The following is a 14,437-nucleotide window of genomic DNA, read 5'->3' as shown; positions in this document are numbered from 1 at the left end:
TAGCCTACCTATAAAAAATCAAGTCATTGACTACATCTTAGATTTCTTCGCCTGTCTCTTGTACAGCTGTTCGGGAGCATCTCTGAGAAGTGTCCAGCAGTAGTCAGCCAGCATTGTAGTGGACCATTTTCCCTGGTATCTTTGTTCCATTGTTGCGATATCTTGATGAAAACGTTCGCCGTGTTCATCACTAACAATACCACAGTTGCTAGGAAAGAAATCCAAATGGGAATGAAGGAAGTGAATCTTTAGAGACATATTGCAGCCAAGTTTCTTATACTTCATCAACATGTCTTCTACTAGTTCCTTATAGTTTTCTGCCCTAACATTTCCGAGGAAGTTTGTAGAAACTAGGCGAAAAGCATTCCATGCTTGTTTCGCGTCACCTTCCAGCAAGTTGTTGAACCGGTCATCTTTGAAAAGCTCTCGAATCTGAGGACCCACAAAAACTCCCTCTTTAATCTTTGCTTCGCTGAGTCGAGGGAATTTTTCATGCAGGTATCGGAATGCTGGCAAAGTCCGGTCAATGGCTTTCACGAAGTTCTTCATCAAACCTAGTTTGATGTGAAGGGATGGTAGCAAGATTTTCTGAGCCTCAACCAGAGCTGGGTGTTGGATATTCTTCTCTCCAATGGCTACATTCTGCCTGTGAGTCCATTCCTTCCTCATGTAGTGCATTTCCCTTGCTCGGCTATCCCACTCGCATAAGAAACACATGTATTTTGTATATCCTTGCTGCAGTCCCATTAAAAGGGCAACTACCTTCAAATCACCACAGAGGTGCCAGCTGTACTTGTTATACTCAATGGAATTCAGTAGCTGCCTTAAGTTATCGTATGTCTCTTTCATGTGGACAGCATACGCTACTGGAATAGATGGAAGAATGTTTCCATTGTGCAAAAGCACAGCCTTGAGACTCAGTTTCGAAGAGTCCACAAATAGTCTCCATTCTTGTGGGTCATGAGTGATTTTTAAAGCATTCATGAGGCCCTCAATATCGGAACAGAATATCAGATTACTTTCCTTTCTGAAGAAAGGCTCCAATTGCTGGTGGCGCTTTCGATATGCAGTAATTGTGACATCTTCTTCTAGAAGATTCCATTGTTGGAGTCTTGATCCTAGCAATTCTGCCTTGTTCTTTGATAAGTCCAAATCACGAATCAGGTCATTTAGTTCTTCCTGTGTTATTCTGTGTGGGGTTGATGATGCACCACAGTGAAAATCTGGATCACTGCATGCTGATGGACCAGGAGAAGAACAGGTCGACTCACCTTTGTCTTCGTCAGATGAATCAAGAGAATATTCTGCTGGAGGTTCTGGAATAGGAAGTCCCTCACCATGTGGAACTGGTCTCAATGCAGACGGAATGTTTGGGTAGACTATTCTCGACTTCTTTCGCTTCGTTATTCCGCCGGAAAGAGGAGGAACCAAGCAGAAGTAACAGTCATTTAGGTGGTTGCTTGGCTCTCTCCACACCATTGGGACTGCAAACGGCATTGATGACCTTTTGCAATTCAACCACTGTGAAAGCTGTGTTGTACATGTAGCACAGCATATATGCGGAGCCCAAGGCTTGTCTTGGTCACCAACCTTGCATCCGAAGTAAAGATGATATGCCTTCTTCACTTGAGAATTGATACTTTTCTTCTGGTTGGCAAATGTCACTTCCCCACAAATATAGCAAAAATTGTCCGCGGTATTAACACACTTTCGAGGCATTACTGTTCTTTGTTGTACGTAAATGGATAAAATAATAAGTTTTATGTAACAGTAGCTTGAACTGTCTCGCACAACGTCTAAAATATTTTAAATGCTGAACCTATCTGATTGGGCTTTATATAGTACACTGCTTACGTCAGCTTCAGCAGCCGCCTGGCATTAGTATAATAGGCCTACACATGTATAGTACACTGCTGACGTCAACTTACTTCAGCAGCCGCATGGCATTAGTATTGCATTGCATCAGAAAATGATGCAATCAACTGTGGATGATGTGAGCATGATGGTATTATGCAATGTTACATCATTATTCCGGATGTTGCTGCAGTCCTACTGGAGAAATTTACACAGTGAAACATAGAAAATGAGGTATATGAATATCTTCAAAACGAGAGCCAATACAAATTTTTCACGGTTATATTCGTGTTCGGCACACCAAAATACTACAGATTAGGGCCTTTTCAAGTCAGTAATGATTTCACTGTTGACCAGTGTTATCTTTGCATTTTTGCAGATACATATTAGTGTTTTAATGTTCATTGATCGCTTCATATCAGTATATTCAATGCTGTATGTATGTGTAAATGGTATCTACAACGTTGTATCTACGTGCAAATAGAATTTGGATTATTTTATATATGTGTAATTTTTAGATCATTATTCATGTGTGTATATATGTATTGGATTATGGATTATTACAGGACTTTCACTCAGTATAATAGTTCATGCTATAATTTTATCTACATATGTAAGATGGTGAATTTTGGATGAAACATACCTGTGATAATCATAAACAAATCTGATACTTCTCACTTACAGTGCATATTACATGGCATTTATAATGTATGCTTTGTTCAAATGGATACTGTTGTTTTCAGGATAATAAACAGAGTCAACAAGCTATGCACGTTATCAAATTAATGCCTTACCCTGTAAATTACTAATGGGGATTTATTGCCAGTTGGGACTTTTCTACAGAGACATATGTTACAGCATTTTGTCTATTTCTCCCAATTCTATTAAATGACACACGGTAATAATGACATGGAAAAATGGGAACCAGCCTGGAAATGGGTGAACATAAAATAAAGTATATATGAGTTTGGCTGACCAAAATTGGTTAATAATTAAGTTATGTTTTAGGAAAAATAATCTTTTGCGAACTTATCTGAGTCGTAAGTGAGAAATAAAAGAGACATTTTTTTATTGTCGGAATTTCAGTTCTTTGGCGGTCTTCAGTTTGGAACACTCGTTACTACAAATAGCGCCTGACTCTTTGGTGTGGAATTGAAAGCACGTGTTTCAAACACATGCAGGTCCAGAAAATGCCTCGGCTCATATCCTTTCCTCTACACAGAACCTGACATCCAGGTTTCATCTATACTGATAAATATAGGTTTATCATGAGCACTCGGAAATTTTAAGTTATTTAATTTTTAATATCATTGTGTTTGCATAGATTTACTATGGGAACTGACTTAGTACCATGAGTCCTAAAGCCAGTAAAAGTGATGTTGTATTTACTCATCCAAGTTGCCTGAAATAATTACGTACGCTTTCAAGTACCACCATATCTTGCCCAGAGATTCGAATGCAAAATACTCAACACCACCTCTTTTTAACATAGCACGACACATGACCAAAGGTTGCATTTGCGTCCTGCAACAAAGGACATTAACTGGCTCATTGGCAATTTGCTAGACTTTGCTGGTACAGTAAGAGTTTGTATGTATCTCACGAATACACGTACCAGCTGACAGATATCGGATGAGATTATATATTTTTATATTTTGTTTAATTGACATGAAAATTTGCATTGACCATTATATGAATAAGATCCGCTATGAATCTGACAGAGAAACCTGATCTATTTTGTGCCAACTTATATCAGCCAACAATATATGCAGTTCACTTATAAAATATCATACAATTAGGCGTGCGCTGTAGCTGTCGACACGTGCTAAATGAAAACACTTCATCAACACTGGCAGTTTGTTGACATGATATCATGCAAGTGAGAAAAGCCGAGGCAAAAGGTTATTTATTAGTCACCTCGATGCTCTCAACAGTGAGAAAGATCAGGTCAAAGGTCTTTAAGTATCAACATGCATACTATCAACTTCTGTCAATTAGAAAGGTCAAGGCAAAGGTTGTTAAATATGCACTTGAATGATATTAGCCTCTACTAGTGAGAAAGGTCAGGGCAAAGGTCATTAATTATGACAGCGAGAAGAACAGAGCAAATGCTATATTAATTATGCTATGGAGACACCTCAATATAAAAGTCATTAATTATGTAAATGGATGCTTTCAATCTCTTTGTTTAAACGAAAGTTAAGACTTGCATAAAAGAGAAAAAATCAGATAGGCAACTATGAAGACATTAGATAGCAACAATAAAATATGATTAAAATGCTAAATGACAATATTAGTTTGCATGATTTCAAAACATTTTCCTAAACCTGTACTTTATTAGAGTTACATAAGAGGCTAAGATTATACTGATGTTTGATGTTTACCATAGCAACCTCATAAAACAAGGTAATCAGACTTCTCATGACGAATATTAATTCTCGGTGTATCAGTGTTGTGACAGAAAACATACAGACCATATCTTTAATTTTGAAATAACATCAGGTAATGAGCATGACGGATATTGATTTACTGTGTATTGATGTTTGGACAGAAATAATTGAAATAATGCCTTTAATTTTGAAATAATGTATTCAAACAAATACTGTTAGATAATGAGACTGCCATTGACGGACAGTGATTTACTGTGTATTTATGCTGGGACAAAAATCATTCAGGACACAAGGCATCACATTAAGTTCTTTAACATCAGATTCTATGGAAAGGATAACCTATTTTATATCTAACAGCTCCTGCATTTCCCAATGATGAGTTAGACAGCGTTCTTTTGTTATGTCATGAATATATATAAGTAGTTCATTATCAAATGGATACACACATGTCGCATAGATTTTATTTCTTTTGTCTCTTCATGAACTTTTGCATCTTCTGCTAGATTTCGTTCGGAATTGATTGACTGAACCTAGGTCGAGCCATACCAACGACTTACAATAATGGCGCTCGCTCTGCATTAAGACTTAGTGTTTAGGACTGGTCGACCTCATGTCAAGATAATGTGACTGGGTGGGACATCATGCAACCTGTCTGTGGCATGATGCCCAAGTGCCAGACATCACTATAAACTGCCACACTGCAGACATGGTAGCGATATGACTGAAACATTGTTAAAGCTACGTTAAAAATCCAAATCACACACACACGCACACACATATATCAATGTTGTCAATCAGATCTCTGTTGTCAGCATTTATCACACTTAGTGCAAAAATGGCCTTTTTCATTGTTAGTCATGACACGGGTTATCTTTCTCTGGGACAATCAAATTTTATACACTCTTAAAACAAAGTTGATTTTAACTGACTAGTTCTGGACAACGTTTGTACTTCAGCATCACATGCAAAACAAATGTATCTTTGAGCATCTACGTATCCTTTTATGTTGATATGCAGAAGTACTTTGTTAAACGTTAGCTAATTTGTGATCGACATCACGTTACATGTTATGTATACACATTAAATCAAATCAGTTACAGTGATACAGCAGCATTGTTAATACTTCATTGCATTTAAAAGAGATAACTCTGCTGGAACTAAACATGGGTAAGGGTTATCCAGGGAAAAGAGATAACATTTTAGCTGCAGTGTATCGCATTTGTTATAATCATAAAAATATATAAAATCTGATATAGATTTGAATTAACAAACTCTCACATGTTGCCAAGAGATTCAACGTTTTATTTAAGCCTGACAGAAATAGCATCCCTTAAGTAATGCAGCAATCACAGCTATGTTATTTATTTATTTCTGAATACAATGTTCCCTACAGACTATCCCCCCGGATTTGTTGCTACAATTATGCCTATTTTGCAAAGTTGTAAATCGTAATACTGTATTCAGGAACCAATATGGAATCAGCAACCAATGCAAGATATAGTAGTGAAGGGGGATACATTACGTACAATGGAAATTAGCATTACAGACCCCCTTGGGAACATATACGTACAATGGAAATTTAACATGGCGAAAAATCGTGGGAACATATACGTACAAGGGGAATTAACATGGGAATAAATCGTGGGATACTATACGTACAAGGGGAATTAACATGGGAATAAATCGTGGGATACTATACGTACAAGGGGAATTTAACATGGGAATAAATCGTGGATCACTTTACGTACAAGGGGAATTTAACATGGGATTTTTTTTTTAAATTTTAAAAAAAGGGGTAGGCAATTCAAAGGCTATCTCTTTTCGAGAAATATGGGGGCCCTGAAAAGGGCCTTTGGGTTTTTTCTTCTTCTTCTTTTAACTTCTTAACTTCTTCCACCATCCTCTTATTTTGTCCATCATTCCTTTCTTCTTTTTCTTTTCTGTTTCCGGCAACCAGTCCGGGTGGCCCATGGCCCGGAACTTCTCTTGGATTTTCATCCAGTTTGTGTTCAGTTTTTCTAATTCATCCCTTTTTTTTCTATTTTCTTCTTCTTTTCTTTCCTTTGACCACTTTTCTTTGATCTTCTTGACCTCTTCGGTCAGCACATTCCTCATTAGTTCTTCAGCTTTCTTAAGTTTTTCTAACCCCCACTTCGCGAAACACCAATCTGTCCATTCTACAATGTCTTCTAGAATGCACCTTGCACTCGTCACATGATCTATCGCTTCTTTTAACTTACCCACTTTGACATACGGTGGGTTAATTAAACCTCTGATTCTCTTCTCCTCATCCTCTATCATTTCTTTTACAATATTTACGGATAAGTGGAGGCTGGTTACTTGTCTTGAGACGAAGTCTTTTGTCACTGCATACCTCCATTCCTGTTCAACCCTTTCTACTACACTCAATCCATCTACCATCCAATACCAACTTCCCATAAGATCATTGTATAAAGCTGAAGCTGCTGGCATCTTCTTGTTTGCTTATTCCGTAGAATGGGTTCCAATGGCCAACACTGTTAGTTTTATACTCAAAGCGCGAACGTGAAGGAAAACATCCCCTAAAAACATAAAATTGATCTTACCTAGATCATGACCCAACAACGCGCGGACGTGAAGGAAAACATCCCCTACTTTCTCATTTCATATAATAAAACCCTAACTATACTCTTCACATACGCTAAGAAACCCATAATCTACTATTCACACAAACATACCTGAGCTCTTACAAACACAAACACACAAACACACAAACGCATACCCTCACACTATCTTCAAAAAGAGTTAGTGTTTATATACACACTACTCTACCTACACACATTGGCAAATTGATCGTTATTTCTTTTCTAGAGTATTGGGTAGCCCTGAAAAGGGCTGTTTTTTGAACTCCTGATGCACCTATCTAATGGTTGCACCGTCCTGGCCTGGCGCCACACACGCATCTTCTTCCCCAGTCTTCTTTCACCTTTCTTCTGGGGAGCGCAGAGGGAGGATGATTCGCTTCAACACCCCAATCCTCTGTTTCGGGAATATTGAACGACATCCTCTCTTCTCTTTTCTTTTCCTCTTCTTCCCTCTCTCTTCTCTCCACCTCTTCCTTCTTTACTCTTGCTTCTTCTACTATAGCCTCCGCTGATAGTTCGTTTACTATGCGCCTGGCATATTCCAGGTGCATCTGGAGTTCTAACAGTTTCACTATTCTGCTATTCATTCTTGTGTTGATCAATCAACAAGGGTAGCTGGACTGCCGAACGAGTTTCAATTTATACTGAAAGCGCGGACGTGAAGGAAAACATCCCCTAAAAACATAAAATTCATCTTACCTAGATCATGACCAAAAAAACAACAACGCGCGGACTTAAAAGAAACACTCACTCACTTTTTTATGCTACCCATCACTATTGTAAAATTTTTTATAAATCACTTCAATAGACTATCCACATAAGCAAAACAATCCAATCTAACTCCAAATATACACCTCAAAAACCCAAAAAAACATTATTTTAATCTACTATCCTCACCAACTTACGTTAGCTCTTACAAACACAAACACACAAACACATACCCTCACATTTTTTTATAAAAGAGTTAGTGTTTATTTTCACACTACTCTACCTACTCACATTGGCAAATTAATAGTTATTTCTTTTCTAGAGTATTGGGTAGCCCTGAAAAGGGCTGTTTTGCTATGGCATTCTTTTTTAGTTTCTAAGAATGCGATGTCCTCTGAGGATAGACTTTCTGGCAATAGGTCTGCTTCTTCGGAAAGAGAAGAAGAACTCTTTGGTGTCGATACGGCAATCGACAAAGCCTCTGTCAGGTTCAGGTTGCTGCTGCTGCTGTTGTTGTTGTTGTTGTTGTTGTTGCTGTTGCTGCTGTTTTTGAAGTCTGTACTTCTCTGTCCATTCTTCTTTTTCCCTGTTCACTTCTTCTCTGAAGAGCTCTTCTATTAGGTCTTCAGTGATTTTTAACATTCTCACATTCTCTATTTCTTCTGGCTTCGGTATCAGACTGTGTCTGACCCTATGCAAATTCACGTAGGCTTCGTTGAGTTTAGCTAGTTTGGAGCACATCTTCTTAAGAGGATGAGACGACAATGGATGGTTAGACTGGGAACAAACCGGTTCTTAAAGTCAAAGCGCGGACGTGAAGGAAAACATCCCACACGGTTTTCTAGTCGCAACGTTTAGTGAGTGTCATGAGAGGGATAGTAAGAAATGAAAGAGCATCAATCCAACATTCTTATAGCTAAACAAAAGACAAAAGCATTTTTTCAAAACACAACATTTTTTATTCAAAAATCACTTAACACTAAACAACAACTCTAACATTTTTAACAATAATCCAACAATATAACATCAAACAATTTTTTCAAATCACAAACATTTTTTTTTCTCAATCTACAATCTACTTTAAACAGGGCTGACAACGTTGTGAATGAAATTGTGATTTCCACTGTTGGAAATCATTAGGCCATTGATGGACACTACGTTTCCTAGCTTGAGACAAAAGATAAGCATAATGGTCACAAAACCATCGATCTACTTTCACATCGTCTCTAGCAGAAGAACGAGGATCGAAATGAGTCACTAAATGTTCTAAGGAATAGCCCAGGCTGCGATGATGCAGAAAATACACACAGTACTGTCCACACACCAAGGAATCTGTGCCTTGTAATTTCACATTATTGAATCGGGTGGTTTGAGCATTTCTTCTCATAAAGTCGATGATATCGTCTTCCAAAGGGGGCAATCCGTACGAATCGAAATATTCCACACATCCTTCTTGAGGAAAGTAGACGGCTACCCAGTGGGTTCCTGGGAGATGACTGTCGTCCGTGTTGATCACGTAAGCTTGATGGTCTTTAGGTTTGCGATGAGGGAGTTCATCTTTAGCACAGACGACAGGATTCCAAGAAGCCGTATACGAACTGTGGTTCAAAAGGTAATAAAGTTCCCAGGTATCCATTGTTTTGTGTTTTCTTCTTCACAGGTAATAATAAGTCGTCAATTCGATCCTGACTTTTTGCTTGAAAATGTCTGACGAATAAACGGTTATTCGTTCTGTTTCCTCACTCTGATTCAGGAGAGCTTCGATACGATGGATCTCTTGAGTGGTTAATGGTGGACAAGAATGTTCACGCAAGTCTTTATACCACTGGTGCAACACGTCTTTGTTCGAGATGAGACTCCAAGCTTCGTCCAGATACTCGTCCAATTTTTCTTCTTGACTTAACATTAGGCATTTATCGTGTTGAATTTGACTGGGATGATCGTTTTGACATCCATAGCAATTTTTCTTGATCAATTCCGTCATTTTATCGACCAAGTGTTTGGCAAAACAGGAGACTAAATGGGCTTCTTGTTCTGGCCATCTCGACTTCATTATGATCACTTCTTCTTCTTCCACAGTCTCCTCACATTTCATGTCCAAAGTTTCTCCACTAGGTAAAGAGGGATAACAGTCTTCCATGACTTCTAGTAATCTAGAATAACTTCTCTCAAACTGTTGATTTCTATGGTATTGTCAAATTCTGCATACAGGATGACGTTCACTGTGTGATCTGGAGGTGGATTTGCAAACTGAAGTTCCACACGAATCTGGCCTGATTTTATAGGGTGGAAATGTCCCTCGTCGCTGCCTTGGTCTGGAGTGAAATCAAAACCCCACAAAGCATAGCCTCCTGCATAATCGTCGTACGAAATACCGTGACTGGTGTTGGTTCCTAACTGCCCCGTGGCTTCGTACAGGGACAAGTACGATCTCAAATAATTCTTTGCGACACCAAAGTTGGGCTCAAAGGGTCGGGTACACAAGGTCTTGCCGTCGCGACTGACTTCGATCTTGGACACATTGTAATGTTGAAACTCAAAAGGATTTTGATCGTGGGTTCCGTTGAAGGCTGAATTCCTGACGATACCAACAATCAAACGTTTGGGTAACTGTCCTTGGAACAGATGATCTTCGATCATAGATCGCTGTCCAGCAGGAATGGTGAACGTTTTCACTTCTACGCGTCGTATCGGATACTTGGCAGTCATTCTGCTCAACGTCTGACTGACGTCGTTTCCCACTTTAGGTAACACTTCCACACGACGCACGTAAAGTCGGGCTTCTTGAATGATAGTTTTGTATTCGTTGGCATGGGCCATCAAATGGAAAGTGGCACTGCTACGATTCAGTCTCAGACGGATATCCACCCCGTTGAGCAAATACTTTTCTTGTAACCACATGTCCAAATGCAAACGATCCATCAGTTCTAAACTTCGCCCTTGCAGAATTTTCTTACGACGGTCGTTAAACCCCACATTGTGAGGATTGTCATCTTCTGTCAGGACTGTGTCGCTAAACGTGCCTACACCTGCTGTGTCAGGTTTCCATACCACGCAAGCATCCAGATGAGTATTCTTGGCTTCTTTTCCGTACGTCAAGAGATTTTCCAAGTAGGCACGATATGGGTAAGTATCCATGCTGCTGCTGACCAGTTTGTTATTCAAGTACAAGTCCACTTCGCTAAATAAGGAATGCATGAAATTGTTGACAGGAGCTACTCTAGCATCGCCTCCTGGATTGGTGTTGTCCGTTTTGATCACTTTCACTTTCAAATACAGGTAACTGCTATTCAGATCGATGTAATCTTCGGGTTGTCCTTTGATTTCAAACTCGATGGGAGCTGATTCCGTCAAAGAGGAGACGGGATGAAATTCCACCCACTGGGATTCTTGCATGGTCATCATGGTGGGGGGCATGGCAAACAGGTCCAGTTCCGTCTTGGAACAAGCGCAAGACTCTCGGTGCATCATTTTTTTCTCTTTCTCAATAATCGAAAACGTCTAAGTCTCGAACGGTTCTTCTTTTCTTGGCCTTTCTCGCTTGAAGTCTGGTGAAAGGGTGTTTTCTTCGTCGTCTCTTTCTGCCTTGTCCTTGCTGAATGCCTGACTCGGTAGCGTGCAGGGCATTTATAGGTGTGTCTCGTCGGCCCAAAATGTCTTTACCCGTTTGCAGCAAGACATTTTTGCCAGCCCTCATGAAGGTTTCTTTAGGGTTTTGTTTGTCGATGATGACATTTTGGAGAAATTCTTTGCCTTGCGTCAGTGCCGCATCTTTCAAGGCGTGCAATCCGCGTGTCACCATCGGTTTCAACACCGGAGCCACCGAACGAAAGGCCGATTTCAGCATGTCTCCTAAACCGTGTCCTCGCTGTCGAGCAACCCCTCGGTACACTGGATACATGACTTACTTACGAATCGTGAGAGAACCGTTTTCGAAAATGGAGTTTCACCGTGACTTTTCCTTTGGTGAATGGAATATTTTGTCCCAAATCTCCTTTTATAGTAATGTTGACCGTGTCCAAATACGACTTGCTGACAGGCAAATAGTGAGGATGGACAAATTCGCGGTGGACGTGATAAGTGTTTCCACCTTCCTCGTCAGCGTTCGTGGCAGAATCCACTTTGAAAGGAATGACACGCAGTAACGGTACAGAGGTGTGTCCCACCACGTTATACTCCACCACATCGGAGTACACAAACATCAAATTCAGTCCTTGGTTCAGTTCTACCGGGGCACGAAATAACTTGCTAAAAGACTCGTTGTCGTAAACGATGGGTGATTCGTTTTTCTTCATCATCGCCATTCTCATGTCCATGTCTCCGCCCAACATGTCAAACAATTCAGGACAAAATAAAATGGACAGGATTTTACTCCCGTCAAATTTCATCAAGAAGCGACGAGCTGTTTTGTGGTATTCCATGGTGACACTTTTTTTGACACTTTCCAAAGCTTTCAGAAACACGACATTAAACCTGGAGGTAATGGTGCTCACCAAATGTTGACCACTAAAATAATACCCTGGGGGAATGAACAAGTGATAGGTGGTGTACTTTTGATTTTTTGTGGCAGGGGTTTTCTTGTCATATTTGCCATAGGTATCCAAGTACTGTTGCAATTGTTCGTCATGAACTTCCACATCAAAAACATTTTGATTGGGAAGGACATTGAGGACTTGGGTCGGGTGAATCATTTCCACTAAAGCCACTTCCCAATGGGCTTCGTGATCTAAGGGGATGGTCTGAGGTAATTTGGCCGTGTAACAGCACAACGTGTTGTGGGGAAACACCTCCATGGAACTGTCACTGGGTAAGGTTAAGTAAAATTGGTTTTGGTGACTCATAATTCCAGAGTTCTGTGGCTGTCCGAGGGGTTATTAATGGACGTCAGAGGCGTGTCTCCGCCCAAAATGGGGTTCTGATTGTGGTTGGAGTGGTGACTGGCACTGGCACTGGACACAACGTTCCCGTTCGAGGAGAATTTCAGGGAGGGATTGGGAAGCAGGTAACCGATGCAACTGCTCAATAAAATGGTCCACAATTGTTTGTCTCCTTGTTGCAAACTCAAATTGGCAATGGCTGCCCCGATGACACAATACACCACGAAGATTTGGCAGAAAAAGACGATTTGCGTTTTAGGCACACGTTCTCCACACCACACCCACAAGGGTTGTTTTTGTAAATCTTGCACAGAAGAACTGGGTGAAGAAGGACTGGTCGACGTAGCTGCGTCTGCTGTGTGAAAGGGCATGATGGTCACTTCTTCTTTTTATAGTCGATGACTTGCGAAGCGTCGATCCAAGAATCGAAACTGGGTGGATATCCTTTCCAACGTACTTTGACTTCTTTGACACGTCGTTTGCCCACTTTACGGGTTCTGCGTTCGAGAATGCTTTCGATGTCGTACACGTCGTCTTCTTTTTTGGTGACACGTTGTAACTCGGGCAAATAAAACGTTCCTTTGAGTACTTCTCCGTTCATGTCTTCCAATTTATAGACGGCAGGATGACGGCCATGCACTCGTCCAGTGACGCGAAACAATTCGGTCGTCCAGTTAGGTAAGTAACCTTTGTCGAAAGTGCGTTTGGTTTTGCCAATGCGCACCCAATCTCCTACGGCCAACTCTCCACTTTTCTTGGGGACAGCCCTCGTCGGGGACGTACCGAACAGACGTTCAAACACCAGCACTTCGTTGTCGGGAGTCACGTCCTGTGGGGCACGTCCGATGCTTCGATGGTAAGATTGGTTGTACGCTTGCACCAGGTGTGGTAAGATGTCGATGTACTTCAGAGTGTGGTGATGCGTAAAATATTTCCACATGCGTTCTTTCAAAGTGCGTTGAAAACGTTCCACGATGCTGGCTTTGGTTTCGGGATTCTCGGTGGTAAAAAAATGAATGTCACGTTTCTTTAATTCTTTTTGGAAAGCTTGGTTCAGAAATTCGGTGCCTTTGTCCGTTTGCCATCGAAGAGGGTGACGACCGCTTTGTTTCAACACCCGTTGCAGGGCTCGCACTAACTCGCTGCTCGATTTGGAAGTCAAGGGCACGACCCAGGCAAATTTGGAAAAGACGTCGATGACACAAAACAAATATTTGTAGCCACGATTGTAGCTGGCCAAATGAGAGACATCGGCTAAATCGGCTTGCCATTGATGATCGATGCCTTCCACTCGGGTGCGACTTCTGGCAAACTTGCGTCGAATGGGTTTGTGTAAAGTGTAGGTAGCTTGTTCTTGTAACCATCGTTGCACTTGAGGTAAACGGAGACTTTTCGGTCGAGTTTTGGCAGCATGATACAATTTTTGAACTCCTGCGTAACCTGCAGGATGCGAGGGATCGTAGTAAATGCTGGCTAAGACTTTTTCCATTTTTTGTGTGTTGGTTGGTGTGTTAATAAGGCACCCACTCTTGGAAGAGGCTACTCTTTTTCTCTTGGGGTAATTTCTTGGATTGCAATGCTTTGCGTGTGCGACCAGCAATAGGTGTCGAAGAGGAGGAGGATGTCTGAGCGGGGGATATCGGTTCTTGTTTCACTTCTGTCTTCACTTCTGTCTTCACTTTCTTTTTCTCTTGTGAGGAAGAAGGGGTGGCCATCATCTTTTTAATCCATCCAATTCTGGAGGTAGGTGGTGTTGTTAACTTGCGTACTTTTTCTGGTGGAGTTTGAAACCCTTCCTCTTCTTCTCCTTTTTCTGTCTTGACCACTGGTACTGGTACTGGTACTGGTGATGGTGCTGGACTTTTCATCAAGGTCTTAAAATCTTTCAGAGTGGGTAGAGCTGTTTCGTCTAAAGCTTTCTGGTGAAAGAGTTGCAATCGTTGCAAGAGTTGACCGTACTTTTGCGATTTTTCTGTTTCGGACA

Source organism: Sinohyriopsis cumingii, chromosome 14, assembly GCF_028554795.1.
Source record: "Sinohyriopsis cumingii isolate HCF-2022 chromosome 14, ASM2855479v2, whole genome shotgun sequence".
In the NCBI taxonomy this organism is placed as follows: domain Eukaryota; kingdom Metazoa; phylum Mollusca; class Bivalvia; order Unionida; family Unionidae; genus Sinohyriopsis; species Sinohyriopsis cumingii.
Note: the sequence above shows the minus strand (reverse complement) of the source record.